The 16616-nt window shown below is 35.9% G+C and overlaps 1 long non-coding RNA gene across 3 annotated transcripts in view; it reads left to right on the top strand.

Annotated features, from left to right (window-relative positions):
- Positions 1–446: 446 nt before the first annotated feature.
- LOC112989020 (uncharacterized) overlaps positions 447–16616 on the top strand; it is a 55331-nt gene continuing 39161 nt past the window's right edge. For all 3 annotated transcript variants that reach the window (XR_003260695.2, XR_010390012.1, XR_010390011.1), the window contains exons 1-2: positions 447–827; positions 9875–9982. This is a non-coding gene — a long non-coding RNA (uncharacterized LOC112989020). The remainder of the gene's footprint in view (positions 828–9874; positions 9983–16616) is intronic.

Here is a 16616-nt window from a genome sequence, read left to right on the forward strand (position 1 = left end):
TCAAAATCTTGATTACTAGTGCCCAGAGTTTGAATTATTGGAACAATTAATGATATGCCCCATTAGCATTAATTCTAGGGAATGTACTGCATATTGTGATCTTCAGCAATATTATTTTTTCAATGCTCATTTTTCTCATAATTTAATGAGCTATTTTAATTTATTGGTAGATTATACAGAAATGTTAGAGCCATATGCTGATTTATCTCGGCTGAAGATCTCTTCACTAGATCCACAATAATTTGTGTGCTGAGGATTTTTCAGTGCACTGAATGCTACTTCAATACTTTTTGCTGAATGATTTTTTTCACTTTTCAGCTAATTGTATCTTTGACATGACATATTAATCTGACTTCTCTTTTGTACAGTAGTAACGTGAAAGATTTCATCTGTTATTTTTAATAATCATTTCCTGTTGATTCTCCTATATGTTCAGCCAAAGCTGAAGCATATTTAGTGAGTTCACAGAACTCCTCCTTTTGCAGGTCTTATGAAACAAAACTAGAAGACACCACTAATACGTTAGTTGCTGTAAATACTTGGCAAGGCAGGGATAGGTGTGAAGGGTTCATCTACTTCCTGAAAAGAGGAAAAGACAAATATGAAGTGCCGGGAAGAGAAGAGCTTGGGAGAGTAAGTGGCTTTGTTTAGATAAGATGTGCCTTATGCTTCAGGCTCCTGGGACACATCTTGCTACAGGCAGCTCCATGATGGAAGAAACCCGGAGTATGTGCCATTCTCCTGTGAAACTGTGTTTCTTCCTGGAAGAAAAACTGGATGTGAGTTTATAGTGTGCTTCCAGAAAAGGGTCCCATGAGAAAAGGACTGTAAGTACACTTCAGACTGTACTAACCCATCTGCCCTCTTTCTTGACTTCTACTTAGTGACTGCTCTCCATAATATAGTTTTTAAAAAGATATGCTGATCTTTCAAGTCAGAAGGGGTGGGCGTGTGTTTATGCATGGCTATATATACGTATGTGTGTATACAACTATATATATATCTCTGTATACGCATATAGATATATAAAATCATAGTGTTTGCTTTGGTTAAACAGATTGGATTTCCAAATGGCTGAGATGTGTTACAACAGCTCTGAAAATGAAAGCCGCTTGCAAAAGCCTTATGTTAGAGGGGAAAAACTGCCTGACTTATCATCTTTTCCAAGTCCCAAACAACTCTGAAGCTGCTTGACAGGAAATTTTGAACAATAGTTTTCTGTTTTCAATGTAAATTTTGAATTGTTTTTGTTTTGTTAAAAAAAAAAAAAGATTCAGCCAGGCATTATCTTTAGATATTTAGATGTACACAAAAATATGACAGAAAAATACATATTTTTTTCATACTGAAAAATAATCTTATTCAAAAGATGTTTTTCAAAATAAAACCATTTTCTTGGAAATTTTCAAAGAATTTGCATGAAGAAGGTAATGTTTTATTCTTTAATTCTGTCCAACTGTAGTTTGAAATATAATATATTTCTGGTAAAAGATCTCTGAAGAAATAACAAATGTATGTTTTTCAACCTGCTCATGTTAGATCATAGCTGCCCATTCTACTCTATGCTTGCCTTGCCTAGGAGAGAATTAGTATGTGCATAGGTAGAGTAGATTTAAATACATTGTTAATTTCTATCTTCTGCTCTTGATAAGAATATAAAAGTAATCAAAGTACGCTAAGAGCTAGAATGCTGAATTTGTGAGGTAGCTGTAGAGAAAGAAGGATCTTGCTTATAAGAGTACTTATTTATTTGCCACATGTGCAAACATGTGAAATGGGACAGTTTGTAATCAAATTCTCCTCATGAGAAATCATTCTGTTCTTTGTATTTTTTCCTGCTTCCATATGATATTTGTGCTTTCTTGATTAATGCAGTAGTTTTCCAGTATCTATGTGTACCCTATGCTTAGAATACAGTTTGTTTGTAGGTTTCTTGATTTTCCTCAGATGAAAAGCCGGAAGTAAGGTCCAATAAAAATATTACTGAAGTTCTTCGTAATATACACTGACACAAAAACTTGGGAACTGTTTCTTATCATGTTCTTTACCATTGTATTACTTGATGATGGAGCTTCAGGAAAAATAGCTCAAGTGTCTTGACGTTACTGAGTCACGGAGAATAGTTGTGTGCATTGTTAATGAACCCCTTCCTGTAATCTTGCAAAGAAATTTACTCTTCTGTTTGAGTCCCAAGCTCCTGTTACAGATTGTTACTGATTTAGTATTCGTTAAAGGTTTTCAGATGCTGATGCAGATTGCCACCAGAAAATGCAGAGTATTTAAATTTTTGAAAGTGAGTCTGCCAACATTTAATTATATGCATAAGTAAATCTACCCCTGCTGGAAGTATTGCATTACTATCTAATGAATCAAGTGATGACTAACATGTAAGAACACTTTGAGAGAGGTTCACTTCTCACGGTCTCTTCTGTGTTCCTACTGAATGCCATTGTATTTGTATGACTTTTGTTTGAAAAGGATTTTGTTTCCCGTGATTCTGTCTTTTCTCACTTTTGTGCCATCCTATACAGAAAACTGTATTACTGCTGTCCCTGAAGTTTATTGCCTTATTTCTTATACATTTAAAAGTAGGCAGGACAAGGTAATCCAAGGATATCTATTTGACCATAATATGCACAAGTAGGTTCATATGTTATTTGTCAGCTACCTTATGCGCTCGGTTTTAGTTCACTTTTTCTGTAATGAGTAGCCTGTTTCCTTACAGTAGTTTCCTTTTCTCTTTTTCTCTTCTTTTTCCCCACAACTAATCTGTTAAGAAAACTCCATGAATTAAGTCGATCCAGCATTCATATTCCTATTTCCTATTGTTCTGATGGTAAGTTGCAATATTATATTAAAGGTGCATACTGTTCCAGGTACCATTGGGATTTTATAGATCTGAAGGTGTTTTGTTTTGTTTTGTTTTTTTTCTCTCCTTTCTTACAGGCTGAGGGGAGGGAATTACCTTAAAGATTTTTTTTTTCCTAGGAAGATTCCAGGGAGAATCTCTTCTTGCCTTAAACTGTTTCATTCCCCTTTTCCCTTCCCTTTACAACCTCAAGGTTAGAAAGATAATTTGTTTAATGATTTTTCAGATCTAGGACACTTTTTCCTCTTCATTTTAGTTTCTGGTGGTGCTTGTTCTCATCTCTATTCCTTGACCCCTCAGGGGCTGAACTTTCCTTGCCAGTACCGATGCTAGTTAATGCAATGGATCAAATGCATTCAGAATAATATAGATATTAATAGGTGTATTAGAGTCCCAAAGGTCTTGCTGCTGTCAGGCTATTCCTCCTCTCCTGTGCTGAAGGCACTCCTCTGTGCACTGTTACTTTCCTTCCCCTGATACAACCAGAGTGAAAAATCAAGAGAAAAATACACAACTTTGCATAGATGAACATTCCTTAGCTTTCTTCCCTAGGTGTTACGTACATTATTAAACATTAGCAGAAAATAGAGAAATTGTTCTGAAACTGAACCACCTTTGCTTGTTTTCATATTCTTCCATATATCTTTCCATTAAAATACTGAATTCAGGGATAGATATTTCTCTTTGCTCAAAATTTAATGAGAGCTGCATCCTATTAATAACAATGGACATTCCTTAAAGTCTGAGTAACCTGATACTAGTTGGCAGTTTATTTCCTGTCTTCCCGTCACTTTTCACACCAGGAGTTAGTTTTTCAGGCAATGTAATGACCTGTCTTTGTGGTTGGTTGTTGCACTATAATGACTATGAAAAATTTAGCTGTGTGTATACAGGATGTCTGTCCAGATTTTGGTTGTCCAGCTTTACATGAACTAGCTGTAAACTAACTCTAATCAGGGTCTAATTTTTAATGTCAAAGTAGCTCAGTTTCCTTCACGTGAGTCTTTCAACAGAAGAATCTAGGTGCATGTATTAAAGAACTGAATTAAGAAAACCAATTGCTGTTGAAGAAAATACTGAATGATTCTGAATGCTATTTCAAAATTGCCAGCAGAGGTTAGTGCTATGTTGTATGCTTAATTAGCAAACAAGTTATATATATATAAAAAAGACAAATAATTCAGTGATATTAATATTGATAAATGTGAAAATAAAGTCTCTCTAGGACTCTCTCAAAGCAAAGTGAGGAAAAGTAATCTTATTTGTACTTGTTACCAGAAACTAGTTTGTATTCATTCATAAATGTTAGTGGATATTGACTCTCCTGGGATATGCTGACCTGGGAACAAGGATCAATACAAAGGTCTGCCTGGTCCCAGGCGAGTGTCACAGCTGCAAGAGCAGGGCACACTTCCATTTATCCTCTTGGTCAGACCATAAGATTTCTGAACACTGGCCCAGCTTCAGTACGTAGGTAAGCAGTGGTCCACTCACCTTAATAGTAAAAGTGTAAAAGGTGAAATGTTGGGTTAATAGGTTTTAGATGACACAAATATCAATAAGGTGCAATTTCTTGCATTAGTGCAGGTTCTCCATGTTTTTTTCTCAAATTCCTTAAAATGTTTCTCAGCTACTGTGCTTTCAAAAGAGCTAGGCTCTTCCAATTGCTGGAGCTATATACTAGAGGATCCTGTTAAGTATTTTGTTCTTTGTGTATTGTTGTACATAAAGAGGTTTGGTGTTCCATTTTTAAAGCACAATAAACAGTAAGTAATCTAAGTAGCAATATTCTGAGCCGTATGTTCCTCTGTATGAGTCTCTGTGGTTGCACTTAACTCATGATTCTGGTCTGCTACTACCATTCATGAGTCAACTGAAAATACTGTACTGTAAAGAAGGAGAAGTCATTGTACCCCAGTGGTGTAGCCAGAAAGGAAAAGTGAGTAAATCCTGTTTTGTATGTATAAAAAGGGGGTAAAATCTTTAGTGACAAACTAGAAATGTGTAGATTCTGCTTGAGAATAAAAACATAAATATGCAAACATGTAAATCTATACCTGAAAGGTCATTTTTAGAATGCTCTTCCATCAGATGTACCTTATGAGTACGCTAAGGTATTTTTGGAGTACATAGGTAGTTATACTTCGTGATTTGCAGCCTGCTGTAGGCGAGCCTGCTTGAGCAGGGGGGATGGACTAGATGATCTCCAAAGGTCTCTTCCAGTGTCAGCCATTCTGTGATTCTGTGATTTGAAATGCACAGGTACCTAGCTGATCAGCTGCAAAGTACTTGTCCTGGGGAATCCTCTGCCAGCAGCAATATATAAGCAGCATGCCTCAAGCAATGTACAGTCAACTAGTGGAGTTCAGTCTAGCTTAGCAGTTATCTAAATACAAGCCATACTGTTTTTTTAAACAAGAGAGGAATAATAAGGGAACCATTCGGGGCACTTTAATGCAACACTGCCAGATTAATTTTGCGTCTAACATATTACTTGCTAAGTATCTCATCTCTTCTGTCAACACACTAAATTCTATTCTAATGCAAATGAAAACCATATTAAGTTAGCTAAACACCAAAATCATTTAGTCTCTCTTCCTTCTCCTATCTCTTTCATACCACAGTCTGCTGATCATTTTTTGCACGCTTAATAAAGTATTTGATTTCAGTGAATATTACTGTTGTAAAATAAGAACCTTTATTCATCCACAGCTTAAAAATTCTTGCAGACTAAAAGACATTTGTATAGATAACATCCAAATCACACCTGAATACGTGAGGTGTTCCCTTGCTCTAAAATTCATCTTTCCGACTCCTTTTATGACTTCATCTTAAATAATTAGATCCAAAAAGTGAAAGATGGAGGAGAAATCTTTCCTACAAAGACATACACTAAAGTGGTGTTGAAGTTACTCCAAGTAGTAGAATACAAATGCCTGAGAGGATCTGTAGTGTGAAAGATGTATCTCGCATTGGATGTGTTTATCCGTGTTTGGGACCGTGCAACCTTCTGTTCAGCTGGTCTGGTCTGCTGCACGCACAGGTGCCCCCACACTCTTGCTCTCTCAGGAAGAACTCAAGGCCCTTTGTGACTCTTTCCCCAAACCTCCTTTTTCTTGGTGGGTGTATTTCTACTTGTTCTCTCTTCAGATACTCTGATTCTTTGTTCTGGTTTGATCTCTCCTTTGTTCTTTCTCCAGTGTTTGCTCATAGTTAAATATGCATAACCTATAGATACTACCTCCTGTCCTCTGAACTTCTATAAAAATATGTTGCATGACTCCCAGTATCATGTAAATGTAATTGAAATATAAAGCTTAATAGTTCAGATTTTGTTTGATATATATGAAGAATACATTTTAATGTGTAAAATTATTTCCTGTACTCTTCAACTCATAATTTATAGGAAATGTATGCTTATTAGATAGTAGCTCTCAAGGAACTAAAGAGAAATATAAGCACTGAAAGTAGTAATCCTTGTACAGGTTTGACAGAAGATATTTATTATTTTGCAAATGAACACTTACCCCCCAAAACTTTCAAATTGTTATTTTAGGCTTATTTTTATAGTCTTAAAAATCCTTCTTAAAATAGAACATTGTGCAGTAGTGTAATATGGTTGAGATACTGAAGCAAGCAGATAAAATAATGCAAATTATTCTGAAAGAAGCATCCTTCCAGGGATGTCTCAGAGTCCTTTTCTGCAGTCATTTGGCAGCCTGGGTGCCAGGCTCCCTTTATGTGGAAATGGGGATCTGGGGAGTGTTCAAAAGAAAGAGGGAGGAAGATGATGTGGGCCCAGTTCTCATCTGAACCAAATTCAGGATCTGGTATCTTGGAAGTGCTTTTGATTTCCACACCTTAGATAGATCAAGCACAGCTTTAAAATAACAAAGATAGGCAATTATTGCTTTCATGTGAGGATTTATAGCTGAATGTAATATTCTTATTTACAGGGAAAAGAGACTTGGTCATACCAAGAAATGAGATTCTCAAACAATTTTTCATACCATCATATATAAATTGTCTTTATTTAGGGGCTTTGCATGCTTGCTTTCTCTCGTCCTGTCCTGGATGGAGGAAAATGGGTCGTATTTTTCTAATCAGATGAAAATTACAGGTAAAATAAAAATGGTGATTGCATCTCTTATGACAAGCATCTGATCCAAGTCCCTATCCATGTCTAGCACGAAAGTGTCTTTGCCTGTCCTGCACAAAACAAATATTTCAAATGTCTGCTCTGCCATTTTGTTTCACTACAAAAATTGGTGTGATGTTTCTAGTAGGATGCAGTTTTTCCTGTGCATTTCTTTGTGTGAAAAGTAGCCACGTTCTCATTATACGGAGATTCAATGTATTCTTTGAACTGGAGAGTGGAAAAAATTTTAAAAATACAGTAATGTGTCATGAAAAAAATATGGAAATATTTTGCAGGAAAATGTGAACTATTTACAAAAAATACAGGTAAGGACTTGTTCAGATATTCTTTTGCATGTCACAATTGTGTTCATATCCACTTACTTGTTTTGAGCATAAAACTGCTTTAGCAATTCTGCAGTGCCCAGTGTAAAAGTCGCATCAGTAACAAGGGCTTCAGGAGCTAGGCACAGCACAAATTAAGATCAGAATTATAAGTGCTTCTCTCTGAATCCATAGTCCACGTAGAAGTTTCTGGCTGCTCTTTTATTTGTCAAAAATACTTAATAGTGAGACAAAATAAACAGTTCACAAATAGTTTTGACTGCTGTAAGAATTGTCCTGGGGTCCTCAATAGGATCTATGAAATCTGTGTGGGGGTCTATGTAAATGTAAAAAGAATATATTGCCCACAGCCATCTTGTGTGATGCTAATTATAAAGTATGAAAATATCTGTAGTTCAATCTGTAAATGACTAAAAAGTGGACACGTGAAATTGTGTTTGAAACTATACATGCAAATGTACAACTCAGTGCCAAAGGAAAACCCTTAAATATGTCTTATACATCTCTTTTTAGTCTAAAGTCTGTAATGTGTAAGCTGCCAAAAGATGTAAAGCATTGCCTGCAGTACATGCTGGGAACAAAGAAAAGTGGATTTGCTGAACTCAGGCGAATAGTAATACCACAGGGATGGAACCGGAATGTATAAATATATATAGCAGATTCCTCTCTCAAATACATTAACTCTACTGAAAAGGAGCTAATCTCAGAAAGAGTTCAGTATCCTGACTTATTTTTTATTGTTTTTATTTTCAGTGATCCCTCCTTGTTTTTTCATTACCAATTGACGTACACTACATATAGGAAGTACTTTAGGTGGAACTCGAATGAAGACAGTTTGGGACAAACTATTGGTGAATTTTCCTTTGATAAAACTGTGCTAGGGAGTATATAACGAGTGTATAAAGGAACAAACACTAACGTAGATTTGAAAGATGATGTCCAAAAATCCTAAGATGTGCAAAAGAGAAAGCATGCAAGAAAATATGTTCACATGGCGATTTAACAATTAATTCTCATAATCCATTTAATTTTAGGCCCTTAAGTAGTTCATATTAATGGCTTTGGAAGTTCTAGAGACTAAAGGGTCTTTGTCCCTGAGTTTTTAAATTAACACACATGCAAATATATTCATATGTAGAAGTTAGATTTAAGCTGGAACAAAGCTATAAGCCCAAATGATTTTTATATATATACATATACATACACACACACACACGTATTCTTTTCAAGATGTGATTTTTCCAGCTTGGATACGGTTGAAATGCAAACGTGCTGTGAAATGATGTGCATGTTCATCAGAGGTGGATTTTGTTGTTGGAGGGAGCAAGAGGAGGGAGGGGTCAGATTCAGCCTTCTGACCAACAAGGTGTTATAACTGAGGCTACCTGTTGGGATGCTAAACAAAGCTTCACATTAAGAATGTTACTGTTTCATGTAAAAAGGAGATACTTGTGTATGCTGGAAACCTTCATCCTAGGCAGCTGTTATATGTTACTCAGATAACAAACTTGGTTGATAGATTTGGTCCATTTTTAGCCTCTGAAATCATACAGTTGCCTAGAAGGCTTAATTTCTAAATATTTTCAATAAGCTTTCTAATTTTCTAACTGGCTAAATCTCTTACTTAGGACTAGAATTAGTGGTAGCCAGTTCACTAAAGAATACAGATTTCCTTCTGTTTTTTAGCTATAATTTTAGAACCGTGTGAATAGCATATTCTATTCCTACTGTTTATTATTTACTTAATTCCATCTCTCTACCTGAGCTGATTGTCACAAAGGATTTTGCCTGAGATGCTGAACCACTGCAAACTGGACACAGCTGTTGTATACTTCTCCCACAGCAATGCTGACCTGTTCTAATTGCTTGCTCTCCAAAGTACAACTTTAAAATCCACCAGTTGAATTTGTGAGACTTCCTAGGATTTCACAACTAGAGGCCCTTTCAAGAATAGTTTTTCTAAATTATGTTCTGGGAATGATTTCACAACTGGCTGGCTGTTTAGAGACAGTGATATGTCTGCTCAAAAATTCAGCTTCACAAAGGATGGAGAAATAGATATATTTTTGTCATACTCAAAAAAAGAAAAAGTCATTTTTGAATTTGGTTGGAGTAGGGAAATAAGTAATGTTTGAGTCAAAGGTGTATTGCTAAGTCTTTTAAGAACAACAGTAATGATCTGCAGAAATGTGCCATAAGGAAAAAGATCTCTGAAGTGATATGCACATAGCACATGTAAAGCTGTACTGACCAACGATTCAAAAACTCTACGTAGAAAGAGGTGAACATAGGCACACAGATAAGAAGGCTAATATTTTTATTGCCTAGTAATGCATTTAAAAAGGCCACATAGAGTGGGTTCATTGTTAAGCATTTGTTTGTTGTATTGAATTTATAGCAACAGATTTTTACAGTTTTAGACAACAGGTATTTTAGTGTTCCCTGTGACTCCTTTAGGTCCTTGACAAGGAAAAAATAATATATGCAGCTCATTTTATTGACCTTGTAATTCTCATATTTCAGGTGCTACTGTAATCACTGGTGAATAAGGATAGCCGAAAGAGATGGAGGGTAGGGAATAATATACTAATCCTTATCCAGAAGAGGTTGTCTTCCTTCATCTGCACCAAGGTCAGTCTCTTTCTTTGAATTTTTCAGAGGAATTGAAACCTTTTACAGCTTTTCTGTTTACAAAATAAAAAAATAAACGTCTTTGAGATAATATGACAAATTGGGATGGGAACTATAGCTCTACTGTCTTCAGATAGAAGGGTCTAGGGCAAGTACAATAGAAAGGAGCTGGATTTTTAGACATAGACCAGAAAACTCCATAACTGTGTTAAGAATGAAAGAACAGTAACCATAGTTTTTCTTACACGGTGGTTCCTATCAACATGGGTTGAATTTTATTCTGAAAGTGAAAAAAGCTGTGGAGAATGGAAGGCTGGAATGTATTTGGTAGAGGAGAGACAAATGAGTCTTGCTACCTTCACACTTCCTGTTCCCCAAATCACCAATCCTTTACCTACGAGCCCAGGCCCCCTCCTCCCACCTCATTTAATCTTTATCTGTCGTCCTAGTATCCCTTTTGGAAAAGCTGCACAGACTGGTCGGACAGCAGAAGCTTTTCCCATAAAGCTGCCAAAACAGTTGTGTGGCAGTTACATGAGTGGTCATGTACTAAAATTGCTAAGTAGTTAAGTCACAGCTGAAGTGAATAATTTGATTAAAGAAAAATCTTAACCATAAACTGTATATTTTCATCAAATCTTAAAAGAGTTGCAAATATCAAATGTATTAGTCAAACATAAAAAAGCGGCAATGTGTGCATTGGCTTACTAAATTTTGAATGATTTGCTCAATTTTACATGTCAAACAATGAGGACTGTTATGCACATTGCTGAAGTGTTTATTGCTACATCCTAATCAAAACTCTCCTGCAAAAGCAGGGATTTTATTTGTTGGACAAAGAGAGACCTGCTTCCTCTAAATTTCACATATCTCACTGTCCCCCCAGACCAGTCTCTAAAACGTGGGGGATGCTATGAAGAACATTATTTGAAATAAATAGTCTAGAAAGTTTTAAAAAAGCCAACAGCAAGAAAGCTTGACTATGTTTTCTTCTGGAATACCTTCTCACGTCAGGAGTGGCTATGTTTTCATGTACCTGTCACATAAATTTAATTTGGCAAATGCATAAGTTGTAAGAACATCCAAATTTTGATTACAGTGTGTGGGAACTTGCTGTTTGCTTTAGATAGAATTTGCTCCTTTGGTATGCTCCTGTATCAAACATTGAAACACATTAGGCTGCTGTATTCAAGCTTCTCACATAGCTCAGTGATATATTTCCTTCCACAAAATTGGCTTTTATGCATTAAATTAAGCATCCAAATGCAGAATATGGAATTAGGAAAAATTCGTTTCCATGTCTGGAAAAAACTATGAGATTAAATTTGAATTATCCAGTTATGGTCTATCGAATATGCAAAAAAACCCCAAACCTTGAATTTTAAGCACATTTTTTTTTGTCATTTTCCAAAAAGAAAAGTGGTTTCATGGGCTCAGGTGCTTCAGATTGTCCAAATTTTGATTTTGCATAGGGGAAAATAGCATTTTAAAATTTCTTTTTATCTCTACTATGGATACATAGCCCAGACCTGAAATTCCACTTTTGAGAAGAGCAAAAGAGGATAGATTATATTAAGAAGGCAATGGGGAAATAAATTTCCACTTCCTGAGGAAAGAAACAGATTGTGTTTCCTAATGATTTTGCATTTGTTCAAATAATTTTGTAGTTGGTTCTGAATGGATCTGAATTATATCAACATTATTATTATTATTACTACTACTATTATTACTAATGTCTGGACTATAATAATCAAAACAGAAGTACAAAAATGCTTATGAACAGTTGATTGTAGAGGGGATGGTGGCTCACACCCACAAAAAAAAAAAAACGTATCCAAACATTCTGTTTAAAGTGAGCAGAATAATTCTTAATTTGCTGCTGCTGTTTTCTTCATGACAAATCAAGCTTAAAAGAGGCACTGATTTAATTTGGCAAAGATTACATCTGCCTGATGCCTTGTTTTCCACTTTCTAGTATCTTGTTAACAATTTTCTTGTCAAAGGCAATGCAGGTAACAAAGAAGCAGTTAGAAAACTTCAGATAATGGGTAAACTTTTTTCATTACAATAGTAGTTAATGTAAAAAAAATTAAATGTTATTGTTAAAAGAAATAAGACAAGCATTGACTTTCCATTTGAAATTTTCTGGATCTGAATCCCAGCACATTGATGTGGATTGTGGCACAAGGTGGGTTTAAACTGCAAATCAAGGTTAGTTAAGGAATCATGGTGTAAAGTTGAGTCCGTGCTGTTTTCCAGTGTGGTTTGTAGAAAAGGGTGTAGCTGGAACGCTCCTACCTTCCAAATAGCCTCCTGGGGCTTAAAGCAGCGGGACTTTGTAGCTGGGAGCTACCTCGGACAGCAGAAGCTGCTGACTTCGGTGCCAAGGGGGAAATCGCTGCAGGAAGAGGTAGAACCTTCTATTAGACTTTTATTGATTACTGTAATCAACTTGGAGAAATTGTTCTCCATCTGTTTTACCTTTAAAGATTTCTGCTTCTAACTCAAACTAAAGAAAGCTTCAGTGTCCAAAAGTGGGGGTTTTTTGTTTTTTTTTTTTTTCCAGAAAGTGGTTGAAAATATTACATTTCCCTTGAAACCATGTCTTATTTATATCCGTAGGTCATCGCAGCTACAACACCACTGGTATTTCTGGTGTGTAAATGGCTATTTCCAAACACTGCCTGGTGAGAAACTGGCCATTTGTTTAAAGTCTAGGAAATACATGACATGAAGAGACTATAAATATATATAGAGATCAATGCTAAGCCTAAGAATCCAGGTAGATATGTGATTTCTTATTGTAATTACATATCAGACTTGGCTTTTCTTTCAGCTATTGGATAACCTTAGGGGAAAAGAAAGGAATTCTCTTGTTAAAGGTGCAGCTTTAAATGTTTTAAAAAAAGTACAGTGGAGTAGGAAAGGAATGGACAGGTTTTGGTGAGGTGGAAAATGTGGTCTTCTGTTGACCTTAGAGCTGGAGAGTACCTGTGGCATTACTCAGAGCAGCTCATGGCAAGCTCTAAAGGTTTATAAGAAGATATATTTTAGCTCTCAGGCAGTGTGCTGGCTTGATGGGGTCGAATTTTCACTTAAAGATGTCTTTCGTACTCAGATACAGCAAATGTAAGGATTCAGACTAAAAGACAGAATCAAATTGAATTTGCCACTTGGATTTTTCTTTCAGGAAGACTTGGAAACTTGGAAACTAATTAAACATTTCATAATGCAGAAGCACATGGTAGCTTAAATATAATTTTCTTTCTTTACTTTTGTAGTTCTTTTGTAAAGGTTAGAATTTCATCTTTTGAAACATGTTCAGGGACTTTGGATTTTTTTACATTTACTTTAACAGCAAATATTGAAAGTATGGTAATGGTTATTTGCTTTAAATTTATGGTAGAAGAAACCTGGTGTTTAGTAATAGAAGGAAAAACATTGGAAGGTCTGTGTCTGTTATTACAGGTACTGTATGCAAGTTAAAAAAAAACAGATTTGTTTCTTATACTTTTTTTTAAATAAAAAAGATATTAGCTAGGTCACAACCAAAATATTTTCATCCCATTTACAAAGCTCTGATTTTGATGATTTTTTCCCAAAGGCAGGACAGACAAGAAAATAGAAGTCAAGAAAGAAATGGAAGAGATAAAAGTTGGAGGATGGGTGAAAAAAGGTGAAAAAAGGGTGAAAAAAGAAAATTTCAAGCATTGGTCCAGTCAGAAATAGCTATGTCATATTGTTAATATGGTAATTTAATAATGGCCTCTCTTTTCAGCTGGCAAGTCTCAAGCTCTGTGAGAGCAGTGGCTAAGTAAAACCTAGATGATCCATAAAACATCATAACACATTCACTGTTGTGTAATCTAGTTATAAGACTTAAAATGTTTTTCGACTATACTTATATACCTATTGTATTGACTTTTGGTAGTTATTCTGGAAGTTATTTTCCTTTCTGCTTTGTTTTAGACAAAAATTAGAGGATAATTATGCCAAGTCTGCACAAAAAAGCCTCTATTTCTTCAGGCAGGGGGCAGAGTTTTGACCTCCAGTTCCAATTAAACTAAATAATTTTAGACTATATGATGAATATTTGATGAATAACTTGTGATACTTGCAAATTTACTGAGGCTATAACCATCTTTTTCTTCTATATTTTTTTACAATATGGTTTTGTTCCACAATTGGGTGCTCTGTACTGTTGCTGTAATTAAAAAACATCAATTATTTGTTAAAATTAATCTGAAAATAATTGTGATGAATGAATACAAGAAAATCATGATGGTGTTCAAAATAGTTCATCAGTTGAAAGAGAAGAAAAAAACATTTTAATGTAAGTGTTTTGCTTTGAAATTTTCTATCTACACTTAAATATTCACAAAATTTTGGAAATGGTTTCTGGAACCTCATTGCCACAGTGATCAGATCACTTTTTTGCCTGTTTGATTCATTAGTTCAAAAATTTGCATGAAAAAACTTTGAAATATATAATAGGAGCTATGGTATTTTCAGTGAACTAAGGAGAGGTTAGTTTAACTGGGCAACGTTCCTGTTTAGTTTGGATCTGTCTTTCTTTTTAGCCTCCAACATTTCTGGGAAGTCAGAACAAGGATTGTGTTCTTTGGATTGATTATTGTTGTATTTTTCTGTTTGCAAACTTTTCATAAAGTGATATAATCAGCTGGAACTAGTTGACTCAAGAGACAATGGTTTATGGAAAAGTGAGATTATGTGATTCCCTTGCCTGTAAAATCTTAAACCTAACTTGAAGCTTGGCTGTGAGACCTGAGCAGAAGCCTTGGATACAAACTATAGTGTCCCCTAACCTTCAGGGAGCTGTAGCAGTGTCTGCTGTTATATCATTTTCTTTTGTTCATAAATATTTGAATGTTTTGTCTTACAAACAACCTTTCTGAGTCTATTTTGTTGCACAGCCTGTTTTGTGTGGTAAAACTACTGACCTTTGCATTTGTTTTCTTGGGTAAATGTGAAGCCTTAGCATTAGCATTTGCTTTAAACAAAGTCTTCACTTCTTAAATCATCCTTGCATCTGGAGAGAGAACTGGGATATTCAGCAGAGTGAATATAAGCTGCTCTTTATTTTCACCAGGATGAGATGTGAGGGGACGGGAAGTGGCGGTGTGCTTTCAGCTTCCCTGGGAGACGAGCTCCCAGCACCCAAAGGGGCACAACAGGGAAAGGTCTGTGTGCAGGGTGGGAGCAGGGGAAGGCAGCAAAGCGAGCGGTCCTGCCTCGTCCCCTCTGCCCATCATTCGCCCAGGGTAAACTGGTAGGTCCATAAAAATGGATTTTTGATGAGTCAGCCTGTGTCCTCTTAAAGTGTAAAAGCCGAACTCTATCTACACCTTTCAGTAGATAATTGTATTTTCAAGGAAATGTGTGAAAATCCTCTCATCTTCTACTGGGATTTGATGATTTCATACTCATTAAATACATGCATCGTTTTTTGCAGAGGCAGTTTTTTGTAGAGGCAGTAACACATTCAGATCATTGGCTGTCTTTGATATTAGTGCCTGTTTCTTGTGGGGCAACTCAGTAAGTAAAATACCAGCCAGTGGCTTGACAAGAGGCTAATAATCAGGTTTCTAGTGCCAGATCACTGACATCTCCCGTTGACGCTAGCCTCACTGGCGTGGTTTGTTGTACTTCTGCAGAACACATAGAAAACGCAGACTTTTGCTGTAAATTTAGCTTCTTACATTCCATCGTCCCCAGGTGTCAGGTGTGCAACTGCCGGAGATGGCTTGGAAAGGAGATGCTGTTACTTTCTTGCTGTGCTGAATTCAAGCTATAGTACTGACACAGGGCAAGTGCTTGGACAGGACAGACAAAGGAGACAGAAAAGGGCTCATGTTTGTTTTTTTGTTGTTTTTAATTTTTTTTTAACTGGTTTCTTGTCAGAAGCTCAACAATTCTCTACCTCTTGTTTCTTCTTTTTCTGCACTTTTGAAAAGTCTATTAAATCAGCTAACCGTATTAAATTGCACAAAATTTTTTAAAGTTTTTTTTTTTAATTCTTTATCCAGTGTGGGGTTTCCTGGTAGGTATGCCATTTAGAAATAGATGAAAAAATTGGAAATAAAAGCACATGAGCATCTCCCAAGTTGACTATCAAATCAGAGGTGTATGGACAAACGACAAATGTAGCAGTTTTCTTCCTTTATCTCCTTTTTGCATTTGTTAGATTAAGAAACTGTAAGCAAGCTCACCAACAGGCCTGTTTGCAGAGACTTCCAGCTCTGTTTCCACAACACAGCTCTTTGTACACTTGGAGAGTTGAACTTTTGGATGTTTATTTGGATTAATTCTTTCTGGATTTCCCCATTGGCATATGTATAGTACTGTGTAAAACTGATGTCAATGCTCAAAGTGTAATATAAAGAAGAAAAGAAAAAGAAAAAACAGTGAAACTAATGTGAGCTGATGTAAGCTGCCAAAGAAATGACGAAGTAGTAAAAAAAGGAATAATTTTTTCTGACAAAAAAAGACAAATAAAAGGTACAGGGCTGTGCAAGAACCCTCTGCACTCTCTCCTGGATCTGCTTTATCCTTATGCTTGTAGTAACATCTCCCCTGGCAGAGTTTGTGAAGGATATTTTTTGTGAAAAGCCAG

This window comes from Dromaius novaehollandiae, chromosome 7, assembly GCF_036370855.1.
Source record: "Dromaius novaehollandiae isolate bDroNov1 chromosome 7, bDroNov1.hap1, whole genome shotgun sequence".
Classification (NCBI taxonomy): domain Eukaryota; kingdom Metazoa; phylum Chordata; class Aves; order Casuariiformes; family Dromaiidae; genus Dromaius; species Dromaius novaehollandiae.